This window comes from Magnolia sinica, chromosome 4 (genome assembly GCF_029962835.1).
Source record: "Magnolia sinica isolate HGM2019 chromosome 4, MsV1, whole genome shotgun sequence".
Classification (NCBI taxonomy): domain Eukaryota; kingdom Viridiplantae; phylum Streptophyta; class Magnoliopsida; order Magnoliales; family Magnoliaceae; genus Magnolia; species Magnolia sinica.
The window spans coordinates 48,936,940-48,942,594 of record NC_080576.1 but is presented as its reverse complement, the minus strand read 5'-3'; the positions used below and the strand labels follow the sequence as shown (position 1 = coordinate 48,942,594).

The 5,655-nt window shown below is 42.9% G+C and overlaps 1 non-coding gene across 1 annotated transcript; it reads right to left on the bottom strand.

The window, feature by feature from the left end:
- Nucleotides 1-753: 753 nt before the first annotated feature.
- On the bottom strand, nucleotides 754-860 carry LOC131244701 (small nucleolar RNA R71). The gene has a single exon (XR_009170478.1). It is a non-coding gene; the product is annotated as a small nucleolar RNA R71 (small nucleolar RNA).
- Nucleotides 861-5,655: the final 4,795 nt, after the last annotated feature.

Here is a 5,655-nt window from a genome sequence, read left to right as displayed (position 1 = left end):
AAGAAATCAGTTTACTACTACCTTTATTTTAAAGGGTTGTTCCTCTTCTCTTAGAATCTAATTTATTTTATTTTATTTTGCAGGTTTTAACTCAGGACTCCAATTTGGTAATTTCTTTCCAACTCTCTCTTTCTTTCTAGATTTTCTTTTCCTTTCTTAGGATTAGGTTTTTAATTGAGGGCTGCGAGTGTTTTCATGCCCAAGTGGGCCCGTGACGACACTCGACGTCTCTTCACTGAAGGAGGATTGGTTGATGGGTTGACTATCCATCGCAGGACTAGACACCGCTCGAAATCCCCTGAGTTAACTGAGGTTATGGTTGAAGACCAACCTCCTCCACTTCCACCCAGGGTGGAGGATACCCAAGATGAGAATGAGGTGCAACAGGCACCCCCGCCTCGTACTTTACGAGATTATCTACAACCGGCGGGAGTGAGTATGCCCTCATGCATGATTTTTCCTGAAAATACAGGACAAATGGACATCAAGCCAGGAGTTATCCAACTCCTTCCCAAATTCCATGGACTTGAATCAGAAAGTCCATATTTACATTTGAAAGAGTTCGATGAGATTATAGCTACATTATGTTTTCCTAATGTATCTGAGGATACAATTAGGCTGAAACTCTTTCCTTTTTCCTTAAAAGAGAAAGCTAAGACGTGGTTACATTCACTGCGTCCTAGATCCATTGGCATATGGAACGATATGCAGAGGGAATTCATAAAAAAATTCTTCCCACATCATAAAACGATTACCCTCAGAAAAGCGATCATGAACTTTGCCCAAAAGGAAGATGAAACATTCTTCCAATGTTGGGAAAGGTTTAAAGATTTGGTCAGTTCATGCCCACAACACGGATTTGAAACGTGGCGCATTACAAATTTTTTCTATGATGGACTGACATCTTCCATGCGCCAAATGGTCGAGACAATGTGTAATGGAGAGTTCATCAACAAAGATGTTGACGAGGTATGAGATTACCTCGATAGTCTCGCTGAAAAAACACAATCATGGGACTATTACCCAATGGCGAACACCACGTCTAGGCCGACTCAATTAAAGGAAAAAGGTGGATTATATCTCTTGAAAGAAGAGGATGATCTCAAGTGTAAAGTGACTACGCTCATAAGGAAAGTTGAGGCCATGGAAGGAAAGAAGGATAAGGTCAATGAAATTGTTTGCGGCATCTGTGATTGCAACATTCACACAACTGAAAACTGTCCTACAATACCTGCCTTTCGAGGAGTGTTGAATGAACAAGCCAATGCCGTAAATAATTATCAAAGACCTTTTACTGGACCTAACTCCAACACATACAATCCTGGCTGGAAAAATCATCCAAACTTCAGTTGGAGAAATGGACAAACGGCGACTCCTCCAGGTTTCTTCAATCAAAATCCAAATCAAGTGAAACCTCAAGAGGAACCGGTTCAAAATCCCATACAAGAGCTGGCTCAGGCAATGCGAGGAATCACAGAATTTATGTAAAAGATAGATTCTCGTATGACGGTTATAGAAAAGGGGATGCTTCTGCACAACCTCTCCCCAATCCTAAGCCGCAGTACGAGATTAATGATCCCAGCTCTTCAAATCAGGATGGGGCATGCTAAATCAATCAACACTCTTAGGAGTGGGAAGATCATTGATAAAACACTTCCGGTTCGGCCCGAGAAACCTCACGAAACAAAAGAGGACAAAAATGATGGATACAGTGATGCACCACAAAAAGTAGAACCGGAACTTCTAGAGAAGCCAGTTGCTCCATTCCCCCAACGGTTGGTTTCACCAAAACCTCTCTCTAACTCTCAGGATATACTAGAGGTGTTGAAACAAGTGAAAGTCAACATTCCTCTACTTGATGTCGTTAAACAGATACCTTCATATGCCAAATTCCTGAAAGACTTATGCATGACCAAAAGACGGAAAATTATTCAAAAGAAAATCTTCTTGACTGAGAAAGTGAGTGCCATCCTGAAGCAAGACGTGCCACCGAAATTCAAGGATCCCGGTAGCCCAACCATATCATGTGTAATCGGGAACCATCGAATTGATCACGCACTTCTTGACTTAGGAGCGAGCGTCAATCTGATTCCCTACTCGGTATACAAACAGTTAGGTTTGGGTGAATTAAAACCTACCCTAACCACACTGCAACTTGCTGATCGCTCTGTTCGTGTACCAAGAGGGATAATTGAGGATGTGTTGGTCTAAGTTGATAGATTTTACTACCCTGTAGACTTTATCATCCTGGACACTGAACCTATCAATAACATGAGCACTCAGATTCCTGTCATTCTTGGTCGCCCATTCTTTGCCACGTCAAATGCAATTATCAATTGCAGGAATGGTATCATGACTATGTCTTTTGGAAATTTTGACATTGGAGTCAAACATTTTTTTCAATAACGGCAGCAACTCAGAGGATGATGACGATTTCCACGACATTAATATGATTGACTCTTTCGTGGAAGATACGACACCTCTGACCTTATCCTCCGACCATCTAGAGACGTGCCTGGCCCACTCCCACGATTTTGATGATGACATGATTAGGGAGACGTGCGCCTTGCTTGATACTGCACCGGTACTTGAAGTTAACCGATGGAGGCCACAATTTGAAGAATTACCACAAACTGATGTAGTGCCCCTACCGTCTAACCTCAAGCCGCCGAAGCTTGACCTAAAACCTTTGCCCTCTGATTTGAAATATGCCTATTTAGGTCAAGATGAGACATACCTGGTGGTGATCTCTGCCGACCTGGAGAAAGAACAGGAGAGTATGCTTATATCTACTCTCATAGAGCATAAAGGAGCCCTGGGATGGACGATAGCGGACCTCAAGGGAATCGATCCCTCGATTTGTACTCACCGCATATATCTTGAGGATAATGCAAAAACCGCTCGGCAACCACAACGTAGACTAAATCCAAACATGAAGGAAGTGGTTAAGGCCGAGGTTCTTAAACTATTGGATGTGGGTATTATATACCCTATATCTGATAGTCAATGGGTGAGTCCAACTCAAGTGGTCCCTAAGAAGTCTGGAATCACCATCGTAGCCAATGCTAATAATGAACTCGTGCCAACTAGAGTCACTACTGGTTGGAGAATGTGCATTGACTACAGGAAGTTGAATACCGTCACGAGGAAAGACCACTTTCCTTTACCATTCATTGATCAGATCCTGGAAAGGTTAGCTGGTCATTCCTATTATAGTTTCCTTGACGGGTATTCGGGCTACAACCAGATAGAGATAGCCCCTGAAGACCAGGAAAAGACCACATTCACATGTCCCTACGGCACCTTTGCCTATCGAAGGATGCCATTCGGACTATGTAATGCCCCTGCCACCTTTCAGCGATGTATGCTTAGTATCTTTTCTGATATGGTAGGGCACTATCTAGAGGTCTTCATGGACGACTTCTCTGTTTACGGTCCATCTTTCAACAAGTGCTTGGAAAGTCTTAAATGTGTGCTGAAAAGATGTGAAGAAAAGAACTTGGTACTTAATTGGGAGAAGTGCCATTTCATGGTTCAGAAGGGAATTGTCCTTGGGCATATCATCTCGTCTAAAGGAATCGAGGTAGATAAGGCAAAAATCGATCTTATCTCTAACCTACCTCCACCCAAGAACATCAGAGACGTGCGATCCTTCTTAGGACACGCAGGATTTTATAGGCGATTCATAAAGGACTTTAGTCTTCTCTCTCGTCCTTTATGTAATCTTCTTCAGAAGGATGCTCCGTACGAGTGGACCGAGCAGTGCCAGGAAGCTTTCACCAAGCTTAAGGGCACGTTAACCACTGCACCTATCATGCAGCCAACTCGAGCCTTCCTTTTGAGCTTATGTGCGACGCTTCTGATTATGCTCTTGGGGCGGTCCTAGGCCAGAGAAAAGATAAGAGGCCCTACGTCATTCATTACGCAAGTAGAACTTTAAATTCTGCCCAGGTGAACTACTCGACTACGGAAAAGAAACTCTTAGCCGTAGTGTTCGCCTTGGACAAATTTAGGTCCTACCTGATTGGATCCAAGATCATTATCTATACAGATCATGCGGCACTGAAGTATCTTCTTTCTAAGAATGATTCTAAGCCCCGTTTGATACGATGGATCCTTCTACTCCAAGAATTTGATTTGAAAATTAAAGATAAAAAGGGAGTAGAGAACGTAGTGGCCGATCACCTTTCTTGCCTTAATACCTCTGATTCCCTTGAGGCGACCCATATCAATGACATGTTCCCTGATGAACAGCTGTTCAGAGTCTCCCATTCACCTTGGTTCGCTGATATTGCTAATTATCTTGCTACAGGTGCCATACCGACACAGTGGACTGCGCAAGATAAGAAGAAATTTTTCACCGAGGTGCAAATTTTCTCGGATGATCCTTATTTATTTAAATATTGCCGGACCAAATTCTAAGGAGATGTGTACTAGACATTGAGCATCTCTCCTTCTGTCACTCTCAGGCTGTGGTGGTCACTTTTCGCTAAAAAGACCACGGCCAAGATTCTGCAGGGTGGCTTTTTCTTGGCCCACTATGTTTAGGGACACTCATGAGTTTTGCAAAGCTTGTGAGCGTTGTCAGAAATTGGGAGCATTGTCCCGACGAAATATGATGCCTTTGAATCCCGTCCTTATCATTGAAGCATTTGATTGCTGGGGCATCGATTTCATGGGACCATTCCCCCAATCGTTTGGAAATCTGTACATTTTGCTCGCCGTGGATTATGTCACTAAATGGGTCGAAGCGATTCCGTGTCGAAAAAATGACCATCGCACGGTCATTAAATTCCTAAAAGAAAACATCCTTTCTCGATTCGGAACGCCTCGAGCCATCATTAGTGATGGGGGCTCACATTTTTGTAATAGACCATTCGAGAGCTTAATGAAGAAATACGGTATCTCTCATAAGGTGAGCACCCCATACCATCCACAGACAAGTGGACAAGCTGAGATTTCCAATAGGGAGATTAAACACATTTTGGAGAAAACGGTTAACCCTGATCGTAAGGATTGGTCAATTCGATTGACCGATGCCTTATGGGCATACCGTACTGCATTCAAAACCCCTATTGGAATGTCTCCCTTTAGACTTGTCTATGGGAAGGCTTGTCACTTGCCTGTGGAACTGGAACATAAAGCGTACTGGGCGATCAAAAATCTTAATTTCAATCTTGACAACGCTGGCTCACTACGCAAACTTCAATTGAATGAACTTGAAGAAATCCGGAATGATGCGTACGATAATTCGAGAATTTACAAGGACAAGATGAAAGCATTTCATGACCAACACATTTTGCGAAAATCATTCATGCCTGGTCAGAAGGTCCTTTTGTACAATTCTCTTCGATCTCGTTGGACCGGCCCTTACATTGTTGTTACTGTTTTTCCTCATGGGGCCGTTGAGATAAGAGATCCCGACAATGGCAAGGAGTTTAAAGTCAATGGACATCGATTGAAACCATTTGTCGAGAAATTTGATTCAGAGGACATGTCCATGCCTCTGACTGATCCTGTTTACCGTGATTAACCTCCTAGTCGGACCCAGGTTATCAAGATTGATTAATTCATGGTCCATTCTTGTCTAGTTGAAGACGTTAAACTTAGCGCTCCTAGGACGCAACCCAAATTTTATGTCATTTTTTTCTTCTT